Source organism: Panulirus ornatus, chromosome 5 (assembly GCF_036320965.1).
Source record: "Panulirus ornatus isolate Po-2019 chromosome 5, ASM3632096v1, whole genome shotgun sequence".
In the NCBI taxonomy this organism is placed as follows: domain Eukaryota; kingdom Metazoa; phylum Arthropoda; class Malacostraca; order Decapoda; family Palinuridae; genus Panulirus; species Panulirus ornatus.
This window is the reverse complement of record NC_092228.1, coordinates 48,102,834-48,116,375: the sequence shown is the minus strand read 5'-3', so window position 1 is coordinate 48,116,375 and position 13,542 is coordinate 48,102,834. Positions and strand designations below refer to the sequence as shown.

The following is a 13,542-nucleotide window of genomic DNA, read 5'->3' as shown; positions in this document are numbered from 1 at the left end:
TACCTAATAACCTTGCTCTTATTCACATTTATTCTCATCTTTCTTCTTTCACACACTTTATCAAACTCAGTCACCAGCTTCTGCAGTTTCTCACATGAATCAGCCACCAGCTCTGTATCATCAGAGGACAACAACTGACTCACTTCCCAAGCTCTCTCATCCACAACAAACTGCATACTTGCCCCTCTTTCCAAAACTCTTGCATTCACCTCCCTAACAACCCCATCCATAAACAAATTAAACAACCATGGAGACATCACACACCCATGCCGCATACCAACATTCACTGAGAACCAATCACTTTCTTCCTACACGTCCACATGCATTACATCCTCGATAAAAACTTTTCACTGCTTCTAACAACTTACCTCCCACACCTTATATTCTTAATACCTTCCACAAAGCATCTCTATCTACTCTATCATATGCCTTCTCCATCTTTTTATTCTCCTAAATTTTAATGATAGTCTCTCACCCCAACTCTCATATGCCCTCTTTTTCACCTCTTGCACCTTTCTCTGGACCTCCTGCCACTTTCTTTTATACATCTCCCAGTCATTTGCACTGTTTCCCTGCAAAAATTGTCCAAACGCCTCTCTTATCTTTCAATTACAATCTTACTTCTTCATCCCACCATTTACTACCCTTTCTAATCTGCCCACCACCCACTTTTCTCATGCCACATGCATCTTTTGCACAAGCCATAACTGCTTCCCTATATACACCTCATTCCTCCCCACTCCCCTTACATCATTTGCTCTCACCTTTTGCCATTCTGCACTTAATCTCTCCTGGTACTTTCTATTCTGCACTCCGTCTCTACTGGTACTTCCTCACATAAGTCTCTTTTCCAAGCTCACTTCATCTCACCACTTTCTTCTCCTAGACATTCTCTCTTCTGAAAATCTCAAATCTTCACCTTTGCCTCCACTAGATAGTGATTAGACATCCCTCCAGTTGCCCCTCTCACCACATAACATCCAAAAATCTCTCTTTTACATGCCTATCAATTAACACGCAATCCAATAACGCCCTGTGGCTATATCTCCTCCTCACATAAGTATACTTATGTATATCTCTCTTTTTAAACCAGGTATTCCCAATCACCAGTCCTTTTCAGCACACATATCTACAAGCTCTTCACCATTTCCATTTACAACAATGAACACCCAATGTACTCCAATTATACCCTCAACTGCCACATTACTCACCTTTGCATTCAAATCACCAATCACTATAACCCAGTCTCGTGCATCAAAGCTGCTAAGACACTCACTCACCTATTCCCAAAACACTTGCCTCTCATGATCTTTCTTCTCATGACCAGGTGCATAGGCACACCAATAATCAACTCTCTCTCTCCATCTACTTTCAGTTTTACCCATACCAATCTAGAGTTTACTTCCTTACACTCTATCACATATTCCCACAACTCCTGCTTCAGGAGGAGTGTTACTCCTTCCTTAGCTCTTGTCCTCTCAGTAACCCCTGACTCTCCTCACAAGAATTCCCAAACCACTCTTCTTTACCCCTGAGCTTAGTTTCACTCAGAGCCAAAACATCCAGGTCCCTTTCCTCAATCTCTCCTTTCTCTCATCTAGATTACATCCACACACATTCAGACACCCCAATCTGAGCCTTTGAGGAGGATGCACACTGCCCACATGGGTCCTTCTTCTGTTTCCCCTTTAAGAAATTTAAATACAAGGAGGGGGAGGGGGGGTTCAGCCTCCCACTCCCATCCCCCTAAGTCGCCTTCTACAACATGCGGGGAATACGTGGGAAGAATTCTTTCTTCCCTATGCCCAGGGATACACATACACATACAAATTCACACGTGCACATTCATATTTGCTTGCATTCATCCATTCCTAGCACTACCCTGCCCCACAGGAAACAACATTGCTACCCCCTGCTTCACCAAGGTAGCACCGGGAAACAGACTAAAAAAGGCAACATTCATTCACATCCAGTCTATAGCTGCCATGTGTAATGCATCAAAAGCACAGCTCCCAATCCACATCCAGGACCCACAGACCTTTCCATGGTTTATCCCAAACATTTCACATGCCCTGGTCCAGTCCACTGATAGCACATCGACCCCGGTATCACATCATTCCAATTCACTCTATTCCTTACATGCCTTTCACCCTCCTGCATGTTCAGACCCCAATCGCTTAAAATCTTTTTCACTCCATCCTTCCACCTCCACTTTGGTCCCCTGCTTCTTGTTCCCTCCACCTCTGACACAAATATCCTCTTTGTCAATCTTTCCTCACTCATTCTTTCCATTGTCCAAACCATTTCAACACATCCTATTCTGCTCCCTCAACCACACTTTTTATTTCCACACCTCTCTTACCCTTTCATTACTTACTTGATCAAACCACCTCACACCAAATATTGTCCTCAAACATTTCATTTCCAACACATCACTCTCCGTACAACCCGATCTATAGCCCATGGCCTTACAACCATATAATACTGTTGGAACTACTATTCCTTCAAACACACCCATTTTTGCTCTTCAAGATAAAGATTAATGTTCTCTTGTTCCACACATTCTTCGTCGTTCCCAGAACCCTTGCCCTCTCCCACACCCTGTGACTCACTTCCGCTTCTATGGTTCCATTCACTGCCATGTCCACTCCTAGATATCTAACACTTCACTTCCTCTAATCTTTCTCCATTCAAGCTTACATCCCAATCAACTTGTCCCTCAACCCTACTGAACCTAAAGGAGTGGATGAATGAAGACTAGGAGATATTTACAGAAGTAGTGCTCCAATGAGCAAGAAAAGTCTGTGGTATATGAACCATTGGAGGTGGGCACATGAGAAAAGGTTGTCGGAGGTAGGATGACAGGGTAAAGATGCTAGTGGAGGAGCAAAAGAGGTGCATAGACAGTAATGACAAGGAAGGAGAGTAAATGATTGGGAAATGTACAAGAGAAAACAGCAAGAGGTCAAGAGGAAGGTGCAAGGGTTGAAAAGGGAAATGAGCATTGGGGTGACCAAGCATCAGTACACTTCAGGGAGAATAAGATGTTTGGGAAAGAGGTTAACAGAGAAAAAAAAAAGAAAAAGAAATGGGAATGCTGGTGATGGGGAGAAACGGAAAAATATAACAAGTAACGATGAGGTGAGGAGATGGAGTGAATTTTCTGAACTATTGTGCAAGTTTGATGATAGGGTGAAAAATGTAAGGTGTTTGGGTGGGGAATGTATGTGAAATGGGAGAAGTGGTTAGATAAAGAGAGAAGTATGGAAAGCACTAAGATGAAATGTGGCAAGGCAGCTGAAACAAATGGTACTGTGGTTGAATTACTCAAGAAAGGAGGTGACTATGCTGCTCACTAGTTGGTTAGGATTTTCAAAATATATATGATCATGGGGTACCTGAAGAATGGCTAAATGCAAGTGCAGCGCCATTATATACAGAGTATGTGGACAAAGGTAAATGTTCAAATTACAGAGATATAATTCTGTAGTGTAATTGCTTAGTTCTAAGGCAGCATTTACACCAAACGAGTTGAGTCGAGTTGATTCAATAGTCATTTCACTCGAGTCAAATTGACTCATTCCTGTTCACATTGAGTCAAAATGAGTCATGTTTGTCAGTAGCCAGCCTGAGTTAGTGCAGTAGGATTCATATTCTTAGATAATCATATCTCCTGTTGTGGGTTCAGTGCCATAGGAGGAGAATCTGAATGTGGATTCATGAGCTCCAATACAAAAAGACCAGATGTTGGTGCCTTTAGCCATTTATTCCCAAACTTTGTGGACCATACAAACAAATCCTACAATTTCTTTAGGATGACAACTGAAAACTTCAAGTTTGTGGACATCACAGGGTCATCTGTCAAGAACATGAACACAAACTTCTTTTTAAGGGAAAAATTGTTATTTGAAACACATCATTTACTGACAGGTAAGCATATTTATTTGTTTACATTTCATTACACTTAATCGATTTCCCATACCAGGAAACACAAAAAATGGCCCATCCACTCATATACACTCATTCACATACATATACATATCAATATACACACACACACACACAGACATATACATATATACACATGTACATATTCATATTTGCTTGCCTTCGTCCATTCCTGGCGCCACCCCACCCCACACGAAACAGCATCGCTACCCCCAGCTTAAGCAAGGTAGCGCAAAGAAAACAGTCAAAAAAGGCCACATTTCTTCCCACTCAGTCTCTAGCTGTCATGTGTAATGCATCGAAACCACAGCTCCCTATCCACATCCAGGCCCAACAGACCTTTCCATGGTTTACCCCAGACATTTCACACGCCCTGGTTCAGTCCATTGACAGCACATCGACCCCGGTATGCCACATCGTTCCAATTCACTCTATTCCTTGCACGCCTTTCACCTTCCTGTATGTTCAGGCCCTGATCGCTCAAAATCTTTTTCACTCCATCCTTCCACCTCCAATTTGGTCTCCCGAATCTCCTTCTTCCCTCCACCTCTGACAAATATATCCTCTTCGTCAATTGTTTCTCACTCATTCTCTCCATATGTCCAAACCATTTCAACACATCAACTTCTATCTCATCCACACTCTTTATTTCCACATGTCTCTCTTATCCTTTCATTACTTACTCTATCAAACCACTTCACACCACATACTGTCCTTAAAACACTTCATTCCCAACACATCCACCCTCCTCCATACAACCCTATCTATGGCCCATGCCTTGCAACCACATAACATTGCTAGAACTACTATTCCTTCAAACATACCCATTCTTGCTCTCCGAGATAACGTTCTCTCCTTTCAAACATTCTTCATCGCTCCCAGAACCTTTGCCCCCTCCCCCACCCTGTGACTCATTTCCACTCACACAGTTCCATTCACTGCTAAATCCCCTCTAAGATATCTCAAACACTTCACTTCCTCCAATTTTTCTCCATTCGGATTTACATCCCAATCAACTTGTCCCCTAACCCTACTGAACCTAAGAAGCTTGCTCTTATTCACATTTACACTCAACTTTCTCATTCTACACAATTTTCCAAACTCAGTCACCAACTACTGCAGTTTCTCACTCGAATCTGCCCCCAGAGCTGTATCATCAGTGAACAACAAATGACACATCCCAAGCCCTTGCATCCTGAACAGACAGCATACTTGCCCCTCTTTACAAAACTCTTGCATTTTCTTCCCTAAACATCCCATCCATAAACAAATTAAACAACCATGAAGACATCACACACCCCTGCCAGAGACCGACACTCACTGGGAACCAATCACTCTCCTCTCTTCCGACTTGTACACATGCCTTACATCCTTGGCAAAAACTTTTCACTGATTCTAGCAACTTACTTCCCACACCATATACTCTTACGACCCTCCACAAAGCATCTCTATCAACCCAATCATATGCCTTCTCTAGGTCCATAAATGCCAGATACAAATCCATCTGTTTGTTAAGTATTTCTCATACACATTCTTCGAAGCATTCACCTTATCCATCCACCCTCTACAACTTCTGAAAACAAACTGCTCTTCCCTAGTCTGATGCTCTGTACATGCTCTCACCCTCTCAATCAATACCCTCCCATATAATTTCCCAGGGAAACTAAACAAACTTATGCCTCTGTAGTATGAATGCTCACTTTTATCCCCTCTGCCTTTGTACAATGGCATTATGCATGCATTCCACCAATCCTCAGGCACTTCACCATGATCCATACATACAATGAATAACCTTACCAACCAATCAAGATCACAGTCACCCCCCTTTTTTAATAAATTTACTGCAATACCATCCAAACCCGCAGCCTTGCAGGATTCTGTCTTCCACAAAGCTTTTACTGCCTCTTCTCTCTTGACCATACCACTCTCCCTGACACTCTCACTTCGTACACCACCCCAACAAAAACACCATATATCTACCACTCTATCATCAAACACATTTAACAAACCTTCAAAATATTCACTTCATCTCACTTCATCACTACCTGTTATACTTCTCCACTTGCCCCTTTCACCGATGTACCCATTGTCTTCTATTTCTATTTTGCTTTGTCGCTGTCTCCTGTGTTTGCGAGGTAGCGCAAGGAAACAGACGAAATAAATGGCCCAACCCACCCCCATACACATGTATATACATAAACGTCCAAACACGCAAATATACATACCTATACATCTCAATGTACACATATATATACACACACAGACACATACATATATATACCCATGCACACAATTCACACTGTCTGCCTGTATTCATTCCCATCGCCACCTCGCCACACATGGAATACCATCCCCCTCCCCCCTCATGTGTGCGAGGTAGCGCTAGGAAAAGACAACAAAGGCCCCATTCATTCACACTCAGTCTCTAGCTGTCATACAATAATGCCCGAAACCACAGCTCCCTTTCCACACCCAGGCTCCACACAACTTTCCATGGTTTACCCCAGACACTTCACATGCCCTGATTCAATCCACTGACAGCACATCAACCCCGGTATACCACATCGATCCAATTCACTCTATTCCTTGCCCGCCTTTCACCCTCCTGCATGTTCAGGCCCCGATCACTCAAAATCTTTTTCACTCTATCTTTCCACCTCTAATTTGGTCTCCCACTTCTCCTCGTTCCCTCCACCTCCGACACATATATCCTCTTGGTCAATCTTTCCTCACTCATTCTCTCCATGTGACCAAACCATTTCAAAACACCCTCTTCTGCTCTCTCAACCACGCTCTTTTATTTCCACACATCTCTCTTGCCCTTACATTACTTACTAGATCAAACCACCTCACACCACACATTGTCCTCAAACATCTCATTTCCAGCACATCCATCCTCCTGCGCACAACTCTATCCATAGCCCACGCCTCGCAACCATACAACATTGTTGGAACCACTATTCCTTCAAACATACCCATTTTTGCTTTGCGAGATAGTGTTCTCGACTTCGACACATTCTTCAAGGCTCCCAGGATTTTCGCCCCCTCCCCCACCCTATGATTCACTTACGCTTCCATGGTTCCATCCGCTGCCAGATCCACTCCCAGATATCTAAAACACTTTACTTCCTCCAGTTTTTCTCCATTCAAACTTACCTCCCAATTGACTTGACCCTCAACCCTACTGTACCTAATAACCTTGCTCTTATTCACATTTACTCTGAACTTTCTTCTTTTGCACACTTTACCAAACTCAGTCATCAGCTTCTGCAGTTTCTTACATGAATCAGCCACCAGCCCTGTATCATCAGCAAACAACAACTGACTCACTTCCCAAGCTCTCTTATCCACAACAGACTTCATACTTGCCCCTCTTTCCAAAACTCTTGCATTCACCTCCCTAACAACCCCATCCATAAACAAATTAAACAACCATGGAGACATCACACACCCCTGCCGCAAACATACATTCACTGAGAACCAATCACTTTCCTCTCCTCCTACACGTACACATGCCTTACATCCTCGATAAAAACTTTTCACTGCTTCTAACAACTTGCCTCCCACACCATATATTCTTAAAACCGTCCACAGAGCATATCTATCAACTCTATCATATGCCTTCTCCAGATCCATAAATGCTACATACAAATCCATTTGCTTTTCTAAGTATTTCTCACATACATTCTTCAAAGCAAACACCTGATCTACACATCCTCTATCACTTCTGAAACCACACTGCTCTTCCCCAATCTGATGCTCTGTACATGCCTTCACCCTCTCAATCAATACCCTCCCATATAATTTACCAGGAATACTCAACAAACTTATACCTCTGTAATTTGAGCATTCACTCTTATCCCCTTTGCCTTTGCACAATGGCACTATGCACGCATTCCACCAATCCTCAGGCACCTCACCATGAGTCATACATACATTAAATAACCTTACCAACCAGTCAACAATACAGTCACCCCTTTTTTAATAGATTCCACTGCAATACCATCCAAACCTGCTGCCTTGCCGGCTTTCATCTTCCGCAAAGCTTTTACTACCTCTTCTCTGTTTACCAAATCATTTTCCCTAACCCTCTCACTTTGCACACCACCTCGACCAAAACACCCTATATCTGCCACTCTATCATCAAACACATTCAACAAACCTTCAAAATACTCACTCCATCTCCTTCTCACATCACCACTACTTGTTATCACCTCCCCATTAGCGCCCTTCACTGAAGTTCCCATTTGCTCCCTTGTCTTACGCACTTTATTTACCTCCTTCCAGAACATCTTTTTATTCTCCCTAAAATTTAATGATACTTTCTCAACCCAACTCTCATTTGCCCTCTTTTTCACCTCTTGCACCTTTCTCTTGACCTCCTGTCTCTTTCTTTTATACATCTCCCACTCAATTGCAGTTTTTCCCCGCAAAAATTGTCCAAATGCCTCTCTCTTCTCTTTCAATAATAATCTTACTTCTTCATCCCACCACTCACTACCCTTTCTAATCAACACACCTCCCACGCTTCTCATACCACAAGCATCTTTGGCGCAATCCATCACTGATTCCCTAAATACATCCCATTCCTCCCCCACTCCCCTTACTTCCATTGTTCTCACCTTTTTCCATTCTGTACTCAGTCTCTCCTGCTACTTCCTCACACAAGTCTCCTTCCCAAGCTCACTTACTCTCACCACCCTCTTCACCCCAACATTCACTCTTCTTTTCTGAAAACCCATACAAATCTTCACCTTAGCCTCCACAAGATAATGATCAGACATCCCTCCAGTTGCACCTCTCAGCACATTAACATCCAAAAGTCTCTCTTTCACGCGCCTGTCAATTAACACGTAATCCAATAACGCTCTCAGGCCATCTCTCCTACTTACATACGTATACTTATGTATATCTCGCTTTTTAAACCAGGTATTCCCAATCACCAGTACTTTTTCAGCACATAAGTCTACAAGCTCTTCACCATTTCCATTTACAACACTGAACACCCCATGTATACCAACTATTCCCTCAACTGCCACATTACTCACCTTTGCATTCAAATCACCCATCACTATAACCCGGTCGCGTGCATCAAAACCACTAACACACTCATTCAGCTGCTCCCAAAACACTTGCCTCTCATGATCTTTCTTCTCACGCCCAGGTGCATATGCACGAATAATCACCCATCTCTCTCCATCAACTTACCCATATTAATCGAGAATTTACTTTCTTACATTCTATCACATACTCCCACAACTCCTGTTTCAGGAGTACTGCTACTCCTTCCCTTGCTCATGTCCTCTCACTAACCCCTGACTTTACTCCCAAGACATTCCCAAACCACTCTTCCCGTTTACCCATTGTCTTTATTTATATTTATTATACTTTGTCGCCGTCTCCCGCGTTTGCGAGGTAGCGCATGGAAACAGACGAAAGAAATGGCCCAACCCCCCCCATACACATGTATATACATACGTCCACACACGCAAATATACATACCTACACAGCTTTCCATGGCTTACCCCAGACGCTTCACATGCCTTGATTCAATCCACTGACAGCACGTCAACCCCGGTATACCACATCGCTCCAATTCACTCTATTCCTTGCCCTCCTTTCACCCTCCTGCATGCTCAGGCCCCGATCACACAAAGTCTTTTTCACTCCATCTTTCCACCTCCAATTTGGTCTCCCTCTTCTCCTTGTTCCCTCCACCTCCGACACATATATCCTCTTGGTCAATCTTTCCTCACTCATCCTCTCCATGTGCCCAAACCACTTCAAAACACCCTCTTCTGCTCTCTCAACCACGCTCTTTTTATTTCCACACATCTCTCTTACCCTTACGTTACTCACTCGATCAAACCACCTCACACCACACATTGTCCTCAAACATCTCATTTCCAGCACATCCATCCTCCTGCGCACAACTCTATCCATAGCCCACGCCTCGCAACCATACAACATTGTTGGAACCACTTTTCCTTCAAACATACCCATTTTTGCTTTCCGAGATAATGTTCTCGACTTCCACACATTCTTCAAGGCCCCCAGAATTTTCGCCCCCTCCCCCACCCTATGATCCACTTCCGCTTCCATGGTTCCATCCGCTGCCAGATCCACTCCCAGATATCTAAAACACTTCACTTCCTCCAGTTTTTCTCCATTCAAACTCACCTCCCAATTGACTTGACCCTCAACCGTACTGTACCTAATAACCTTGCTCTTATTCACATTTACTCTTAACTTTCTTCTTCCACACACTTTACCAAACTCAGTCACCAGCTTCTGCAGTTTCTCACATGAATCAGCCACCAGCGCTGTATCATCAGCGAACAACAACTGACTCACTTCCCAAGCTCTCTCATCCCCAACAGACTTCATACTTGCCCCTCTTTCCAAAACTCTTGCATTTACCTCCCTAACAACCCCATCCATAAACAAATTAAACAACCATGGAGACATCACACACCCCTGCCGCAAACCTACATTCACTGAGAACCAATCACTTTCCTCTCTTCCTACACGTACACATGCCTTACATCCTCGATAAAAACTTTTCACTGCTTCTAACAACTTTCCTCCCACACCATGTCTTACGAACATTATTTACCTCCTTCCAAAACATCTTTTTCTTCTCCCTAAGACTTAATGATACTCTCTCACCCCAATTCTCATTTGCCCTCTTTTTCAACCCTTGCTCCTTTCTCTTGACCTCCTGCCACTTTCTTTTATACATCTCCCAGTCATTTGCACTCCTTCCTTGCAAGTATCATTCAAACGCCTCTCTTTTCTCTTTCACTAACAACTTCAATTTTTCATCCTACCACTCATTACCCTTTCTAATCTGCCCACCTCCCACCTTTCTCATGCCACATGGATCTTTTGCACAAGCCATCACTCCTTCCCTGAATATATCCCTTTCCTCATCCACGACCCTCATGTCATTTGCTTTCACCTTTTGCTTAATGTAAGTTTTTTTTTTTTTTTTTTATACTTTGTCGCTGTCTCCCGCGTTTGCGAGGTAGCGCAAGGAAACAGACGAAAGAAATGGCCTAACCCCCCCCCATATACATGTATATACATACGTCCACACACGCAAATATACATACCTACACAGCTTTCCATGGTTTACCCCAGACGCTTCACATGCCTTGATTCAATCCACTGACAGCACGTCAACCCCGGTATACCACATCGCTCCAATTCACTCTATTCCTTGCCCTCCTTTCACCCTCCTACATGTTCAGGCCCCGATCACACAAAATCTTTTTCACTCCATCTTTCCACCTCCAATTTGGTCTCCCTCTTCTCCTTGCTCCCTCCACCTCCGACACATATATCCTCTTGGTCAATCTTTCCTCACTCATCCTCTCCATGTGCCCAAACCACTTCAAAACACCCTCTTCTGCTCTCTCAACCACGCTCTTTTTATTTCCACACATCTCTCTTACCCTTACGTTACTCACTCGATCAAACAACCTCACACCACACATTGTCCTCAAACATCTCATTTCCAGCACATCCATCCTCCTGCGCACAACTCTATCCATAGCCCACGCCTCGCAACCATACAACATTGTTGGAACCACTATTCCTTCAAACATACCCATTTTTGCTTTCCGAGATAATGTTCTCGACTTCCACACATTCTTCAAGGCCCCCAGAATTTTCGCCCCCTCCCCCACCCTATGATCCACTTCCGCTTCCATGGTTCCATCCGCTGCCAGATCCACTCCCAGATATCTAAAACACTTCACTTCCTCCAGTTTTTCTCCATTCAAACTCACCTCCCAATTGACTTGACCCTCAACCCTACTGTACCTAATAACCTTGCTCTTATTCACATTTACTCTTAACTTTCTTCTTCCACACACTTTACCAAACTCAGTCACCAGCTTCTGCAGTTTCTCACATGAATCAGCCACCACCGCTGTATCATCAGCGAACAACAACTGACTCACTTCCCAAGCTCTCTCATCCCCAACAGACTTCATACTTGCCCCTCTTTCCAAAACTCTTGCATTTACCTCCCTAACAACCCCATCCATAAACAAATTAAACAACCATGGAGACATCACACACCCCTGCCGCAAACCTACATTCACTGAGAACCAATCACTTTCCTCTCTTCCTACACGTACACATGCCTTACATCCTCGATAAAAACTTTTCACTGCTTCTAACAACTTTCCTCCCACACCATGTCTTACGAACATTATTTACCTCCTTCCAAAACATCTTTTTCTTCTCCCTAAGACTTAATGATACTCTCTCACCCCAATTCTCATTTGCCCTCTTTTTCAACCCTTGCTCCTTTCTCTTGACCTCCTGCCACTTTCTTTTATACATCTCCCAGTCATTTGCACTCCTTCCTTGCAAGTATCATTCAAACGCCTCTCTTTTCTCTTTCACTAACAACTTCAATTTTTCATCCTACCACTCATTACCCTTTCTAATCTGCCCACCTCCCACCTTTCTCATGCCACATGGATCTTTTGCACAAGCCATCACTCCTTCCCTGAATATATCCCTTTCCTCATCCACGACCCTCATGTCATTTGCTTTCACCTTTTGCTTAATGTAAGTTTTTTTTTTTTTTTTTTTTTTTATACTTTGTTGCTGTCTCCCGCGTTTGCGAGGTAGCGCAAGGAAACAGACGAAAGAAATGGCCCAACCCCCCCCATATACATGTATATACATACGTCCACACACGCAAATATACATACCTACACAGCTTTCCATGGTTTACCCCAGACGCTTCACATGCCTTGATTCAATCCACTGACAGCACGTCAACCCCGGTATACCACATCGCTCCAATTCACTCTATTCCTTGCCCTCCTTTCACCCTCCTGCATGTTCAGGCCCCGATCACACAAAATCTTTTTCACTCCATCTTTCCACCTCCAATTTGGTCTCCCTCTTCTCCTTGCTCCCTCCACCTCCGACACATATATCCTCTTGGTCAATCTTTCCTCACTCATCCTCTCCATGTGCCCAAACCACTTCAAAACACCCTCTTCTGCTCTCTCAACCACGCTCTTTTTATTTCCACACATCTCTCTTACCCTTACGTTACTCACTCGATCAAACCACCTCACACCACACATTGTCCTCAAACATCTCATTTCCAGCACATCCATCCTCCTGCGCACAACTCTATCCATAGCCCACGCCTCGCAACCATACAACATTGTTGGAACCACTATTCCTTCAAACATACCCATTTTTGCTTTCCGAGATTATGTTCTCGACTTCCACACATTCTTCAAGGCCCCCAGAATTTTCGCCCCCTCCCCCACCCTATGATCCACTTCCGCTTCCATGGTTCCATCCGCTGCCAGATCCACTCCCAGATATCTAAAACACTTCACTTCCTCCAGTTTTTCTCCATTCAAACTCATCTCCCAATTGACTTGACCCTCAACCCTACTGTACCTAATAACCTTGCTCTTACTCACATTTACTCTTAACTTTCTTCTTCCACACACTTTACCAAACTCAGTCACCAGCTTCTGCAGTTTCTCACATGAATCAGCCACCACCGCTGTATCATCAGCGAACAACAACTGACTCACTTCCCAAGCT

General features: G+C 43.7%; 1 protein-coding gene across 3 annotated transcripts in view; it reads right to left on the bottom strand.

The window, feature by feature from the left end:
* Positions 1-13,542, bottom strand: part of LOC139748772 (polyadenylate-binding protein 2-like) — a 284,468-nt gene that overhangs the window by 198,414 nt on the left and 72,512 nt on the right. The window lies entirely within an intron of this gene.